We start from the raw sequence: 16,826 nt of genomic DNA on the forward strand, positions 1-16,826 counted from the left end.
ACACTGTGTCGAATGCCTGAGGGATGTCCAAGAGAATGGTCCCGACCTCTGGATTGAGATTTAGGGCCTCCAGCCATTGCTGAGAGAGGAACGTTAGCATGTCCAGTCAATTGACCAGCACAGAATCCAAACCGATATTCAGAGATCAGGCTGTTTGAAAAAAAGGAAAGATTACATCAGCAGCAATGATGGATTCCATGATTTTGCTTGTGATTGAAAGCAAGCTCACTGGTCTGTAGTTGATAGGATCTGTTTTTGCACCCTTCTTGTGGATGGGAGTGGTTTACCAGCTTCTAGGGTGATGGGAGGTGGCTAAAGGAGAAGTATGGACTGAATATGGCACATAAAGGGGAAACAAAAAGGGCAGAGGAAGATTTAAGAAAATGAGCACTGACCTGACCCTGTCTGTCACTGACCTGTCAGTGACCAAGCAGGGTCAATGCGAGACAGAAGGATACAGAATCCAGTAGAGACCGGGTAAAAGGGGGTAAGATCGGGACAGAGCGAGATGAGTTGGGTACACGAGATGTCAAAGCAAAAACAGCATTCAGACATTTTGCCTTATCTCAGGCAGATACTACAGCGATGCCATTTAAGGTGAGGGAGGGGATGGAAGAGGAGCACACACCAGACATGGATTCCTGGTTAAACTCACAAAATCCAGGCATTACACACGTCTCTGCAGAGCTTCAGAGGAGGTTGTGCACCAACATCTCACGTCACCACCCTCCATCCATACCTGCAATCTTTTCTATCCCAATTATTCATACCCAACCAACCATCTTACTAGAAGGCTACCGTTTCTCTTCACCTACTCTTCTTCTGTTTGTTCATACCCTTGCTTAACCGTCCATCCGTCCGTCATCCGTCCACGCAATTTTGTGTACGTGATATTTCAAAAACCGTTGACAATTTCGCTTTCATATAACACACATCTATGCCTCATGACATTATCTCAACTTGATTAGATCACGGCTGTGATTGGCTGAATTTTCTTGCCATGGCAACCATCTCGGTAACTTGGCTTGTGTTCGTGATATTTCAAAAACTGTTCAAGATTTAGCTTTCGTATTACACATCTGTTCCTCATACCATCCAAAAGGCAAGGGACCTCGAGTATCAGCTCCTTTTTATTTAGGTCTTCAGACACCATAAAATAAATTATAAATTCCCTGCATGTCTACAATTGTCACAGCAAGGGGTTAGGTGGTATGGGATGAGTGATGGGGAATGGGGAGAACCAGAGCGAAAGAACACTGCATCAGCAGCTGACCCACGCCCCAGTACCCTGCATGTTTGTTATGAGCAGAGTGAAATTGTAATCAATCCCTGGTAGTATATGCATTCACCAAACATTGATGACAAAGAAGGTTCATGTGGCAAGAGTGACAATGGGTGTGGTCCTGCGGTTGACAAGTACACTCACACAGATTCTATCATCGCTGAGGTTTGAGCGCCGCTTCCTGTAGGAATACTACAAAAGTATTGCAAATCAAAATTAATTACATTCTTGTTCACCATTGTCCTGAGTTACAAGAAATGCTTCGAACTTCATTTTCCTCTTCTGTGAAATGCTTGGGTCATCACTGCAGACTATATCCCCAGAAAAAGCACAGGGCATCTTGTATTGACAGCTATAAAACATCTTTCTTTAATCAAATGAGAGCAAAGTGCAGTTACACGTTCCATTCCATGGTAGCATGACATGGTCAAATTCTCATTTGTTCATTCGTGAACATCTGGTGGCCATCTGGGGAGAAGCCAACGTTCCCTGGATGCTGTCCTCCCGTAGCCATGATAATCACAACCTTGAAATGCAAGAACAAAAATTGGCCAATCATGGTGCATCGTGCTTTGACCGATTCATTAATTATTGGTCATGCTGCGCAAACCTTGTGCAAAGGTCCCAGAGTTGAGTAAGAATTATCACCATTTAATAAAAATGTTACCGCTTTTTTCCTCTGAACTATGTTTCTCCACTCTCAGACATATTGAGAACTAGTTGTTAAATTGTTCCTTTGCAATAGTTTTGTGGCTTATGCCCACGCTCCCTGAAAAAGGCCAATCATTGTGCTGAATTTACTGTAAGAATATCATAATGTGAAAATTAATGACATAAACAGGATACAAGTGGACATTGCATGATACTTCGAAGAGGAGACAACATGGTCTCTTTTGTATTGTCCTGCAACGTTTCATGGCAAACACAATGTCAAGACGCGTATAAGAGCTAACACACAGAACATATAACAAAGGAAGCAGGAGACAAGAGGGGTGAGAGAGGGAAGCACAAAACAGTGGGGGACAGAGCTATGAGGAGATCTGTGGAAGGGAGAGGGATGGGGCAGGGAACACGGGGTAAACGAGATGGACACTACAAGGATGTTCAGGAAAGAAAACAGGGAATTTGGAGGAGGTGAGTGTGGGGTGGATGAATGGCTGCTTTGAACGTCTGGAGGGGAAGAATGGGATTGAAGAGAGTGAGGGAGTTTATTCCAAAGGCGGGAAAAAAAGAGGAGTGAAGGTGAGCAGTGATTGGTGATTTTGGTAGTTTCACCAGAAAGGGGATGCTGGCAGATCTTGAGCGCCCTGTGGAAATGTGGGGGAGTGGGGGGGAGGTGGGGGACAGTTCACAGACAGAGCAGGGGAGGGGGGGCGAGGACAGAGAGGAGACTGTAAAAGACAGAAATATCAATAACCTGCCTGTGGTGAGGGAGTGAGAGACAAAAAGACTCAGCCTCATCACTTGAGATACCAATGATCCATAATGCCGTGATTTCCACAGCGTTAATCCGAGAAAGGTGTGAGGCAGGAGCACCATTCCAGAGGGGAGAGTAGAACTCCATCAGGCTACAGATGAAAGCTTTGTACGTGGTGAGGAGCTCAGGTGTGCCGTGGAAGGACTTTGCACGACGGAGGATGCTCAGTCGGTGACTGGCTTTGGAGACCAGCTTGGAGATGTGGCTTTCTCAGGAAAGATCACGGCAGATAGTAAAACCCAAAAGCTAGGACGAAAGCACTTCTTCAAGAGGATTGGTGAGAAAGCAGATGGGGGGGGGGGGTTCCAGACGGTCCTTTCGGAGAGACATAGTGAGAGTGTGAGATTTGTCAGGATTGAAAGACATGTTCCACGTGTTGGACCAGCTTGTGATTTTATATGGATCTGCAGGAGTGAAGAGGCTGCTGCTTGCTGATCTGTGTGATGACAGATGGCACGGCAGAGAGTGGAGTCATAAGCAAAAATGCAGAGGGTGAAGTCGTTTTATACAAATCAAATGAGAATAAATGGAGGATATGGTCAGATGAAGCGATTGCAGCAGAGGAAGAACAGCAGATATTTTCAGGGAAATCGGACAAAATCAGGTCCAGAAGAGATGGAGTACCATTGGTTGAGATCCGGTTCGGGAAGTTGAGAGATTGTGTCAGTCGCAATGAGTCGCATAAGTCTTTTGTTGAAGAGCCATGGCAGGTGAGGGAGGTAACCACACCCAGGCAACTGGCATGATGGTAATTAAAGCACCACGTATCAGGTCAGGTAAGGTATTGGGAGGAGGCGACAGAGCAGCACATCACTGCATCCACTTTCCGCCAGTACTACAGGGGCCTCCGTCTGGCCATCCCCCAGGCAGATGCCTGGCCCATCCCAATCTCCTTGAGATGCTGGTCAACCTGCTGCAACCACAAGGCATGTGGTCTGCCCATTGGCCTCCTCAACTCATGAGGCTCCCTCGCTGAGAGTATCTGGTGAGCAGAATCAGCGTCAGTAAGATGAGCCACATGTCCATACAGCCGCAGCTGATGCTCACGGACTATGCAGGAAACAAATATCATTTGAGTCTCTCTCAGCAGCCACTCGTTGAACACAAAGTCTGACAAGCGATTGCCAAGGATTCTCCAAAGAGACCTGGTACCAAAGTAATTAAGTCTGTCTCAGATCCCTGGTCAGAGTCCAAGTCTCACATCCATAGAGCAAGACTGAAAGCACCAAGGACCTGAAGACTCGGACTTTCGTTCTCCTGCACAGGTACCGGCAGCGCCACACCCCATGATCCAGTGAATCCATGACTCCCCAGGCCCGATCAAGATGTCTGCTGATCTCCAGCTCAAAGCCAGCAGAGACATGGATATCACTGCTAGGGTAAGTGAATCTATCCGTGACCTCAGCATCCTCACCAGAAACAGGTACAGACAGGACAGCAGCATCCAAGATGTCATTGAAAGCTGGATCTTAGTTTTGACCCAGGCAACCTGAACTCCCAGCGGCTCCAACTCCTCATTCAGCACCACGAGGGCCCCCAAAAGGATATCTGGAGTCTCTGAAAATATGACTGCATCATCTGCGAAATCAAGGTCAGAGATCTTGACATTCCCAAATGATGCACCACAGCTTGATCTCTCTGACATCCTCCCCAGAATCCAATCCACACAAGTGCTGAAAAGTGTGGGGGCCAGTACACACCCCTGACAAACTCCAGTAATAACTGAAAATAAGTCAGAGATGGAACCACCACATTGCACAGCACTCTCAGTACCAGAGCATAGTTCAGACATCAGATCGATCAGTTTAGGTGGCACCCCACAAAGAGCATGAATCTTCCAGAGGGCAACCCGATCCACTGAATCAAATGCTCTACAGAGGTCAACATAGGCTGCAATCAGCTCCTTCCAAAACTCTCGTCTGCGTTAGGTGAGGACCCGATGAGTAGTCCAAGAGCATTAGGGTTTAACCTGGACATTTTTGGTAACAAGCTGATTTTTTCAGGAAAGGTCCAGGAATGTGTGTGAAATAACATACTAAAAGTCCTCATGAATCCTCCTTGAGCGTTTTCCGCAATCCAAAATGGCATCCAAAATGGCCGCCATTTCCTGTTTTTCTCATAACTTTGGAAGTAGGTTTACCTATAACACATTTTAAATGTCTACACATATGTTTTGAAGTATAAGGAACTCAATACAATACATATCGGAAGATTTTGAAACACACAAAAACGAATAAAACCGCTTAAGCTCTTTCAGAAATCCAAAATGGCGTCTGAAATTGCTGCCGTTTCTGGTTTTACACCAAGGTACTTCAATACGCACTTTAAATGTCTTAATATATGTTTTGCGACTCAATGAAATGAATCATATACTTATTGGGAATTTTTCAAAAACACGCATTCACCAATAAAAACACTTGAGCTCATCCTGAAATTCAAAATGGCACCTGAAATGCCCCTTTTCCTGTTGTTGTTTTCTCATAACTCTGCAACTAAGTAACCCAACAAAGCACACTAAAATGTCTTTATATATGTTATGGGAGTCAAGGAATCTAGATAAATTCTTATTCGCAGATTTGAAACACGCATATCTATACCAATAAAACTACTTGAACTAGTCCCAAAATCCAAAATGGCGCCAAAGATGGTTGCAATTTCCTGTTTTTCTCATGACCCTGTGACTAAGTTACCTCAATATGCACTTTAAATCTCTAAATATATTATGTCTTGAGAAATAAGGAACTCATTCAGATACTTTGAAGTACAAAGGAAACAATAAAACTGCTGAAGTTCTTTCTGAAATTCAAATGGTGCTCAAAGTGTCCGCCACTTATCAACACACTGCTGTTTTAGCCTGTTTCAAGAGGCAAAGACATTCAAAACAAGATCATGCTAGAGATTCAAACCTCAAAAGTTTCAGATGAATCTTTACCTTACGCATGCACACACCTAGTTGCATCAGTCATTGTCTTCATCGTCGGATGCTGTATCTTCAATGTTGATGTCCTCTGAAGTTGGGGTAATATCATCGTCGGCATCTATAAGAGTTGGTGCTGTATTGTTGCAATTGAGACCACTGCATTTACTGCACATTGAGGTACAAAAGAGCCCAAGTTTCTTGCAGCTACATGTCATGCTTCTGCAACCATCTGGTTTACACCCACATGCCACCATGTTCAGCAAAGTGTCGGGTGCAACAGCAATGTCTGTTTCTACCGGGGTAAGAGTCCCGTCCTGAAATCGCCAGCCCCATTCTGTTGGAGATAAGGAGTTACCCATCCATTCCTGGACGGTAAGATAGGCGCGATATGAATGTTGCTTTGCTGCAGCACTAGTTGGAGGTAGACTTTCTAGCTGAAATGATGAACTCAGGGAACTGCGACCGATTGCCCGTTTGTATGCGATGTGACGGTAGTCATCAAGAGATTCAAAACTGCTGGCTCCATAAAGCTTAAGAATGAAGCCTTCCCCAGCTTTTTCCACCTCGTCATGGGTGCTTCCACTGTTTGTGAAGGTATCCAGCAAGTCGTAGTCCCGCTTCTTGTGCACCATGTTGAAAGCTTTACGCTTGCCCTGACGATAGATCGCAGAGACCGTGTCACATCCCGTCACAGCATGAAGAAACATCAAGTGATTTCTTGTGTCCCCTATGGCATGCTGAATCTCATGAATGTTGAAGACCGTGACAGGATTACTGCGGCATAGCATGTACACATCTGTGGAAGAGGTTGCCCGAGCAACTAGCATTACCAGTAAGTCTGTGTCCGTACCAACGACAGCAACTGGCACATGTTCTGACTCTGCCAGTGCTAGTGCTGTGGAGACAATCAGGGTGTCGGCGTCTGCTTCTGCCTGGACTTTTGGAAGAACTCAAGAGATCTTATTGGTACTTGCGTGCTTCAGCATCTCTTAAGATGTATTCTAATGAGTTCCTCATACTTCAAAACATATATGTAGACATTTAAAGTGTGTTTTGGGGAAACCTGCTTGCAAAGTTATGAGAAAAACAGAAGAGGCGGCCATTTTGGACGCCATCTTGGATTGCGGAAAACGCTCAAGGAGGATTTATGAGGACTTTTAGTATGTTATTCTAGACATATTCCTGGACCTATCCTGAAAAAATCAGCTTGTTACCAAAAATGTCCAGGTTAGGGCCTATTTTGACCTAATGCTCTTGGACTAGAGGAAGGATACGATCAATCGTTGAACTCTTTGGTGTAAAACCTGACTGCTCTGGATGCTGGTGCTCAAGCAGATGGTGGCGAACCTGATCAAGAATTATCCGAGCAAAGACCTTGCCCGGCACTGAGAGCAGCGTCACCCCTCGGTAGTTGTGGCAGTCTTGGAGATCACCCTTCCCTTTCCAGAGAGGGACAACAAGGCCCCTCTTCCAGTCAGTTGGGATGATGCCTGTGTTCCAGGCAGAGCACAGAACTGCATGCAACGACACGAGTGCAGCATTTCCACCAGCCTTGAGAAGTTCAGCATGGATGCCACAGATCCCAGGAGCTTTAGCCCATTTCAACCGGTTCACAGCAGCCTGTGTTTCCACAAATGTAGGTGGGCCACAGTTGATTGGAGGGTCAGCAACAGGGATTGTAACACCCCTGACGTCCAACTCGACAGGTGGTGGATCAGCCTGGTACAACCGCTCAAAGTAACCGGCCCAGTGGGCCTTCACTTCGGACTCCTCCATCAGGAGGGATGGGCTTAGACGAACGCAATGCGCAAATTCCCCTGTAAGCAGGATGAGAATCACTTTACCACAGGTGATGCTCTACCACCTCACAGATTCCTCATACATAGGCCTCCTTGTCCACCCTTAGTGCACGTACAGTTTTACTCCTCAGCTCCCTGAACAGTTCAGTTCTGCCATTCAGCCTGGCTCTGCCACTCTGGGCAATGGTATCCAGTGTCCCTTGAGAGACAAAATTCTTCTTTTCCCTTCGGTGAGTTCCAAGACATCTACAGGCAACATCACGGACAGTGGTCTTGAAGGGGAGAAGGTCTTGAAGGACAGTGGTATTATGGAGTTTATGCTGCCAGTTAAGAGTTGCCACAACTCTGCAGGATCCCCCAAAGCACCCAGACCCACAAATCTCCACTCAGCCTGTTTGAAAACTCCTCAGCTACTCTCTCATCCTTGAGCTTGCCAACATCCAGCCTCGGCTGGGATGGTACCATTATTATGGAGTTTATGCTGCCAGTTAAGAGTTGCTACAACAAGCAGGTGGTCAGTATTGAGGAACTGAGCACTCCGGTGGACCCTGCAGTTCTGGATCATCCGACCATCAACAAATACATGGTCAATATCCTTTGCCACACCACCAGCGTTGGAATACAAAGTCCAGCGATGAGTTTGTGGGTGCTGAAACCATGAACCAGCCACCCTAAGTCCATGACTTCTTGCAAATTCAAGGAACTTAGTGCTATTCAGGTTCACATTTCCAGACCCATGGGGACCAACACGTCTCATAACTATCCCTGTCAGTTCCAGTCGATGCATTGAAATCCCCCAAGACTAGAAGTGCATCTTGCCTGGGGCACTGATCAACCACAGACTCGAGCATGGCATGGAATGCATCTTTCACGGTGAGATCACTCACCTCAGTCGGAGCATATACGGAGACCAGGGAAATGACACCCAAGGAGTGACGAATCCTTTCTCTCATAATACGCTTGTTTATCGGTGTTACCTCAATTATCATTGGAGTCAGATTATTGGACACAGCTACAGCAACTCCTTAAGCATGGTAACCATCAGAGCGACCAGACCAATAGTAGGTGTAACCACCCGCCATGATCTCACCGCAATCCGGTCTCCGAACCTCAGAGAGTGCTGCAATACCGATGTCCAAACGCTTGAGCTCAGATGATAACAGAGACAGGTGATCATCCTCTCTTAGGGATAGGACATTCCAGGCACACACCCGAAGGGACCGCCTCAGGTTAACCCAAGGAGATCACCATCTGGTGTATGATTCCTCAGCACCATCCAGACACCCACGACTGCAATCTGACCCGGGAAGGTTACCCTGTGGTTTCCCTCCTATCATCAAAGAGTGGGGTCCCGAAGGCTTTGTCCCAATCCCGTCATCTGATGAGCTGCCCTGCGAAGGGCAGCTGCACAGGAGGTGCTCCCAGTGTGGGTTTTCAATTTTCTTGGCCTTTTTCATGTGTTTTGTGGAGTGAAGGGTTTTAGTGTGGCCAGAGTGCAAATCCTGCCACCAACCTGCTAAAAAGGTAAATCAACTGCAGGAGAATGTCCGCAGACAGTTGGGCACTAGATATGGATGGACATTAGCTCACAAGGAGCTTCTCCGCCCTTTGACAGGTTTTTTTTAAATCCTGCTGTGTGTCCATGTCCATACACCCTCCTCACCAGGAAACCTGGTGGGGGAGATGGTTAAGTCGCCGTCGACCCGACCATGGAACAGGTTTGTACAGGTTTACATGGTAACTGCAGGTTTTGTGCAGGTTTACAAGTCACAGATCTAATATGGCCTGACCTGACAAGAAATATCATTCATGAGATTATCATTTATGAAGTCGGTCTGAATGGATAAACATCAGAAGCCTTTTCGTGGGGGATTCGGATTGATATTGCCTGTGATCCACCTTTTGAGGACCTTTGGTACTCCAATTACATACTCAACTTTGATGCAACAATGACAAAATAGTTTTCCTCTCTTTAAATTCCACTATGAGTGAGCACAGAGGATACTTTTAAGTGCAGTCTTGATTTACCCCCCACTCTTACTCCTCCCCCTGGGGAGTGAAAAATAAACTTCCCCCAATATTTTTCCCCATTGTGCTTTTTCATATAAATTGGTCTGGTGTTGACGTAGCACAGGCACTATCGGCCGAATGTCCTCCTCCTGGGTCTAAATTCCTTTTGTAACTTGAAACAACACAGCACTGCAGTAGAAATGTCAATCCGTAACAGTACTCACGCAGTACGTGATACATTTTCTGCGCATGCGCACCATGCAGTATATGCCAAGTCCAACTAATGAAATCCAGCACATGCACAATCAGATACCAGTCTCTGTTATTGAATTCTGCCCAACAGCGCAGTCTTGATTTTAGAGATAACTTATTTACATAATTAGTTTATGCAATCGGGGAACATCCCACGTGTTCAAGCCTGTGAAAAGTGTAGGGGGGGGGGGGGAGAGACACTGCATTTGAAGCAAGTTGCCAATTGAAAGGGTCATTATGCAACCTGTCTCACCTGCAGTTGTTCCAAATAAAAGGTTTGATCTACAGTTTGAAAATGGACAGTATGCAACAACAGTGTAATATGACAATAGATTTGATTAAATTGCAGGGTGTAGAGGGAAAAATGACATCCTCTTGTCTGCTTGTACGTCCTCTTGAAGGTATCGATGTGATGCACAACAGTATGGACTGAGAGAGCAGTTTGGATGTGAGCCAAATCCTTGCTTAATCCCGTTAAAATCAATCAATCAATCAATAAAACCCACTTATGAGCACGTTTCCAAGAGCAAGTTACGTACATCAGAATTTTTACTTTTCTGCAAACTATCTTTTTAAGATTCCTTTGTCATTACAATGTCAGCAAACAAGCATGGAACTGCACATTACAGGTGTTTATCACATACGTGTGTGTGTGTGTGTGTTTTATTTAATAATAATAAAAAAGAATCCCCACATATTCCCAGAATCAGTTGGAGAACGTTTTTGGCACAAGTCTTTCACGAATCAGTTGATCAGGCCAGACATTTGACCGAAGCCAATTTGGGCAGGAATTTATAAGTTGTTCAGAGGGCCAGCGATAACTTGCCGTCCGTTCGTGAGAAGATCCTCAACGTACACCAACGACCAGTGCTGGCAGATAGGTCCTCTGGCTTAACATCCTTGTGAGGGACACATCGATTTCTCACCCCGCATGCAAAACACCAGTTTATAGCTGGGTCAACATGCAAACCACAACGAGGCGGCTCAAGGGCAAATGTGCATACTTCAAACATATCCTTCCAGGCCCTGTTGCTGCTCTTCATGAGAGGCATGAGCGAAGCAAACAAAGAAAAGTCGAGATTTCTCATACATACTGTAGAGAATGTGGAGCCTGTGACTGCTGGCTGTGCCGCTGATGCAGTGCCCTTTATTATCAGTACACTGGTACTCATTTCACCAACCTCAGAAGGATTACAGGCTGAGTCAACCCAACCTGGTGTTAATTCAACGACTGACATGTTCTCAAATTCAAGACCCTAAGATCTTAAGCCAGCCACCTTAACCGTTAAGCCAACACCAGGCTTAGAGAATGTGGAAATGTGCCCTGATCATTTTCCTGCTTTGGAAGTCAGGATTCAAGATAAAATTACTTTGTAACATCAGCCGAAGAAAAGGTTCAATTCTGGAATTTCTTTATGTCCCCTCGCATTTAGGACACTGCATGTGACATATTCTTGGAAACAATCTCTGAGTAATGAACAGGTGTTTCTGTTTTCCACAACAGGAATGAATCCACACATTCCAAGACGTAGTGTTGCTATGTATCCTGGAAAAAGGTGGTCCTTGTGACGACGAGAAGAGACTTCAGAAACTTGATGAATTGCCAGTCAATCATACTGTAGAACGACAAAGTGACCTCGTGTGGAGGTCAACTGGATATATAATGTGAATGGTTCTTGGCAATCGTGTTTCCAGATTACTTTTCTTTTATACGAATGATGTTTCTCTTTGAAAATCATGTTTCTTGGCAAAGATTGACTTACCGGTTAAAAGTATGAATTATGAACGTCAATTAACTTTTCCCCTCAACATGGCTTAGGTGTTCTTATTGTGGTTCATTTTGTTCTTCATATGCTCATTGCTCAGAACAATGTTCACACAATGGATCTAACGGTAAACAGCATCGGGTCACGTCCATGGTACAGCCATGTGTGGGGGCGTTGCACCGGTACGAACGGAGTTTAAAACCCGGACCAAAAGTGAACGTACGTGAGGGATAATCCCGCAGCACGATTTCACTTTGAAGTCTCAACTGTGTTTGGGGATTACACGGTAATTACACAGCCTTGCCTCTGCGGATCGACGGAATGAAGTGGGTGGAACCGTGCTGTCATGATAGACATGCGAGCAGTGTGTTTGCCTTCAAATACGCGCCATGTATACCAATTGCTTGGCTACTGTATCCGCGCAGCGTAGACTCTGCACAGTCTGCTCCATGGACCGTGCGGTGCACGTTCACCGCTCAATCATGACGGCCAAATCCCAAATCCAAATGACGGCCTACTATCGTGCCAAATGTAGTCGCAATCGGTGGGTTTACGGAGAACCAGAGCAAGTGGTCCGAAAGCATCGAGCAACTCAAATGAAATCAAACACGTGTCCCTTTTCCAAATCGAATCCAACGCATGTCCATTGTCCACGATCGGAGCGAGCGTGTCCATTGTCCAAATTCAGATTTAGTACTTGCTCATTGTACCAGCTCAGATTGAGATAGACACGTGGCGTCTGTCTCAACGATTCTGATCGAACCGCATGTTCATCTCACAACTCGGATGGAAAACGAGTCAATTTTCTCACATAACGTCGAACATGCGTCCATTGTACCAGATAGGATTTAACACGTCTATCTCGCCAAATATGAAGGGCCACATTGTCCATCTCCAAATTCAGATGGAACAAGCGTCCATTTTGTCAAATTATATGGACCACCGACCAAGTGTCGATCTCCCATATCAGATCAAGAGCACGTGTCCGTTTTCAACACCAAATATCAAATTTGGAACAGTGAACATGAAACTGCACAGCTTGATAGATGTCGAGAGTCCAGCAGAAATCTTAAGTCTCTCCTCGGTAATCCGTCTGACTTGGAACAATCAATCACATCACAGCGATTGCCAGTGTCCGGTGAACACGGCACCAAGTACCTCATCCCTGCATGCAGCAACTAAACCCAAGTACCTAGAACCCAGTTGTTTGAATCGCTCGATTGCAGACAGACCGGCTTTGAACATGGACGTGTCAGGACACAGGTCTCACCTATACACACTCGGCTTGTCTCCCTGGTCTTGGATGCCGGTGCTCAGTCCACAGGTCCACCAATTCAGTCCATATGCCTGCGATCCAGAAAAACATCTGCTGATCCTGGATCAGTCGATCTGTCCTTGAGCTGTTGCGGCGGCAGGGTGCGGGTGGGGATGGGACGGCAGATGTTTGGAGGAGGGAAGGGTGGGGGGTGGGGGAGGCAAGCAGGAGGGGAGATGTTCACAGCCGCCTTCAGCTTTGTCGTTTAAAGGAAGCTCCCAATGCTCGATCCCCATGCATACCTCACATCCAGACCCGATTCGAACCAGTCTCCTTCTCGATCTCCACCCTCAAGCTCCGCCCACCGTTCACAACGCAGCTCCGCCCACCGTTCACAACGCAGCCCCCACCCGCCCGTTCCAGCCAGAGGCTCCGCCCACGTCGCCTCTCCCGCGACACAGAAATTCGCACCGGATTCCCGACCCCGCGACGAGGGTTTACCTCAGGATGGAGCGAACGGGTTAATCACACTCGGTTTTCATGGCGCAGCTTCAGGTTACAAATTATTTTACTTTACTTCGCTCAACATAAATAAATTACCTCCTAAACGAGTTCCACGAAATTCCTCATGATGCAGTATGCACCCTCGAGTGATAAGAATCACAGCAAAACCCGGAGGGGGGCGAAAAAATAAATAAATAAAATACCCAATCTACTTATTACGTACGCAATTATGTCACAATTTCTGACTGACCTTCGCTTCGTCCAACCCAACCGTGTTCCCTCATCCCACCTCCTGACATTTCCATTCCCTGATCCCCATTGTTTTTCATTTTAATGAAAAAACCATTCGACACCGTCTCAAATGAACAAACAAACATTCATTCATGTATACCGCACCAGAGATTGAAATTGTGTTCATGTAAACGATTTCAAGCGATGTTCCAAATTTACCCCAAAAAAGTCAACATTTGCTGTTGAAGAAAAAAAAAAACAACAACAAACATGAATGAGTTCCATCAACTTCACTCGACGAGCTGCTCCAATTTAAAAAAAAAAACTTATTCAACAATTCCTTCATATATTAAACAGTAAATATTCTGATTCATTCGGAATGAATAATACGTCCGGGTGGGATTGAAGGGCTTGAAAAATCCGAGGCCGTTGACGTTGAGAAAATCTGCAGAGCCAATAGCTCGAAGTTTGGCTCGGGATGCCCGGTGGATGCTGGATATACTCACCTCGTACGTCCTGAGTGGCGTCGCCCACGTTCTTCAACGTCATCGCGATGACGTCACTGTGACGTTCCACGTAATCGGCTCATGACGTCATTTGCACAACGATGACCGGACCAGTCAGTTCCTGTGTCGAGGTGCATAACGTAAAACTAGATGTAGATTTTAAAAACAAAAATGCTAAATAAATTATTTTCAAGGAATAACAACATTGTAAACATACGGTTAAAGTTTCATTAATTAGGTGGAGGTAAAAAAAAATTTACAAACTAATTTTATAAAAAAAAACAAGCTCAAATGAGCTAAGATCCTCGTCCTCTTAATGATGACGTCATAAAAACGAATATGACGTCATTCTGATGTATCAGGTTTGCGATAAATTATCTGTGCTAATGCCCGGCTTGATTCCCGCAAACAAAATTCAAACAGCTTGCCTAGTTTCGGAGATAATGGTATAGGCGATTTCCATTAGCAGCGATATCATGACGTCAACTTTTTTTTCTAGGAAGAATTTCCAAAATCGGAGATGGTTGCTGCCTGCGCATGGGCTTTCTGCATATACATGGCAAGTTTCACGAAGATCCGATGAAAACTCTGGGTTGTGAAACAAAAAATGTCAAAAATAGGAATGACGTCATAAAAATTGATATGACGTCATAGTGATGTATCATATGTGTGGTAATTCATCTCTGCTTATGCCCTGTTCGATTCCCGCAAACATAATTCAAAAAGCTTGCCTAGTTTCGGAGATAATTTTTTAGGCGATTTCCATTAGCGGAGATATTTTGACGTCATAACTTTTTTTTCTTGGAGGAATTTTCAAAATCGGAGATCGTTACTGTCTGCGCAGGGTATTTTTACAAAAAATGCCAAGTTTCAGGAAGTTTCGATGAAAACTGTGGGCTGTGAAACAAAAAAGTCCACAAGAAGAAGATGAAGAACAACAACGTGAGTAAGACATCCTCCACGAGGATCTAAAAATGGCCGCCGTTGTCGGATTCAAACCGATAACTACAACCATTGAAATGTTCAGAGGCGTACCCCTGTTAAGAATACTCATCATATTTTTACAGTACTTTTCTTCTTTTTTCTTTGTATACAGAGTTGAGCTCGTGGAAGAGCTCCTACTAGTACAGTGAGCAGATTAGGATGCAACAGAACAAAAGGAACAGCAGAGAGAGAGGGGGGGGGGGGGAACGCCAACAGCAGAGTTGAAGGCCAAGACAGAGGGAGTTGGACAAACAATGGGTGTGGGAAGTATGGTGTGTTCAGCACAATGATGAGGAAACTTGTTGAGAATCAAGCGCCATTTATTTCATCAAAGCAGGCCTCACTCCGCCAAGCCAACAGCATCAGAGCTAACAGCGGCCTCACTCAGCCAAGCCAACAGCATCAGAGCTAACAGCGGCCTCACTTAGCCGAGCCAACAGCATCAGAGCCAACAGTGGCCTCACTCGGCCGAACCAACAGCATCAGAGCTAACAGCGGCCTCACTCGGCCGAGCCAACAGCATCAGAGCTAACAGCGGCCTCACTCGGCCGAGCCAACAGCATCAGAGCCAACAGCAACCTCAATCAACCATCCAGATGCTATGCACCTCCCACGTCAAGTCTCATAGTCACCCAAATACGTGGGTCGTACATGTCTGGAAGAAACACGTGGCAGCCTTTCAGCCACAGACATGACCGGTGATTGTGGGACGTTGGAAACAGGTGACGGCTCCCCACGAGACTCCAATCCAGGTGCAACCGATACCGGAGGAGCATCCATGCTACTATCATCTCCCTGAACATTTGGAGCCACAGATGGAGAGACAGGCGGTCAGAACGTAGTCTTATGTTACGGGCCCCTCAATAGATGAGGACACATCGGATGGCAGAACGGAATCAGCAGCTTATGTATGATCAGGACCCACGAGCCAACAATTGATTCACATGACGTGCTTGGGTAAGACAGGCCGAAGTACAAACAAGGTAGTTAGTCAGTCCGAAAACTCAGACCACGGTTGCTGTTACCCATTTCTGTCAGTGAAAATAGTCTCGCGCCAACACTGGCTGGTCCACCATGAACGAACGAACACTGGTCACCGTAGCAACTGCCGTTGTGCAAGTTCGAGGCAAATCCAGCCGCGACCGCAACTGTCAGCCATGCATACGGAATGCAGGTACTTCCTGTGTAGTAGAATGCACTGAATTACGATAGGCATGCAAAAACACATCGACCCAACTCTGCACAGATCATACCGCTTGGCCCCTCCATAAGGCATGTTTCAAAGTTTTGACATATGATTCTACCTGGCCATTTGGAGCTGAGTGGTAAGGTGTTGATCTCAGGTGTTTGATACCATTACCATGCATGAACACAAACACCTCAGATACAAACTGTGGTCCATTGTCGGAAACTAAAATCTCCGGAACACCTTTGTTCGCAAAAAATACTCCGAAGACGTTTAACCGTTTTCTCTGCTGAGATGGACTGCATGATACTTACTCCCAGCCATTTTGAGTAAGCACCATCACCACCAGAAATACGTGGCCCATGATTGGCCCCACAAAATCTACATGAATACGTTGCCATGTTCTTTCGGAGGGCAGCCACAACGAGACACGTCAGGGATTATCAGCATCTGTTTGACAAGTAGCACATGCTTTTACCGTCTGGTCTGCTCGATACCCGCATCAAGCCTGGGCCACCACAACAAACTCCGGGCTAACCTCTTAATTTTGACCACACCGGAATGACCCTCGTTCAACTTATTGAGACAGCAATGAAGCAAGAATGACCATCCTCATGCCCCACATTACACAATCTTGAGCTAAAGACAGCCTGG

General features: G+C 45.8%; 2 protein-coding genes across 8 annotated transcripts in view; one reads left to right on the forward strand and one right to left on the reverse strand.

Annotated features, from left to right (window-relative positions):
* RSPH14 (radial spoke head 14 homolog) overlaps positions 1-16,826 on the forward strand; it is a 276,628-nt gene that overhangs the window by 174,758 nt on the left and 85,044 nt on the right. The window lies entirely within an intron of this gene.
* The window catches only part of GNAZ (G protein subunit alpha z), a 116,808-nt gene that overhangs the window by 96,107 nt on the left and 3,875 nt on the right, over positions 1-16,826 (reverse strand). Inside the window, exons 1-3 of one of the 4 annotated variants that reach the window (XR_015052584.1) lie at positions 13,064-13,210; positions 12,777-12,906; positions 488-1,808 (exon numbers count right to left, since the gene is read on the reverse strand). The gene's annotated coding sequence lies outside the window, so the exon portion shown is untranslated. Of the gene's footprint in view, positions 1-487; positions 1,809-12,776; positions 12,907-13,063; positions 13,288-14,002; positions 14,124-16,826 lie in introns of those variants that run through there. The other 3 variants (XR_015052585.1, XM_085860545.1, XM_085860544.1) reach the window with 3 other exon arrangements.

The sequence above is a fragment of the Eptatretus burgeri genome, chromosome 16 (genome assembly GCF_056783735.1).
Source record: "Eptatretus burgeri isolate ZD-2024b chromosome 16, Ebu_testis_v1, whole genome shotgun sequence".
NCBI classification, from domain to species: domain Eukaryota; kingdom Metazoa; phylum Chordata; class Myxini; order Myxiniformes; family Myxinidae; genus Eptatretus; species Eptatretus burgeri.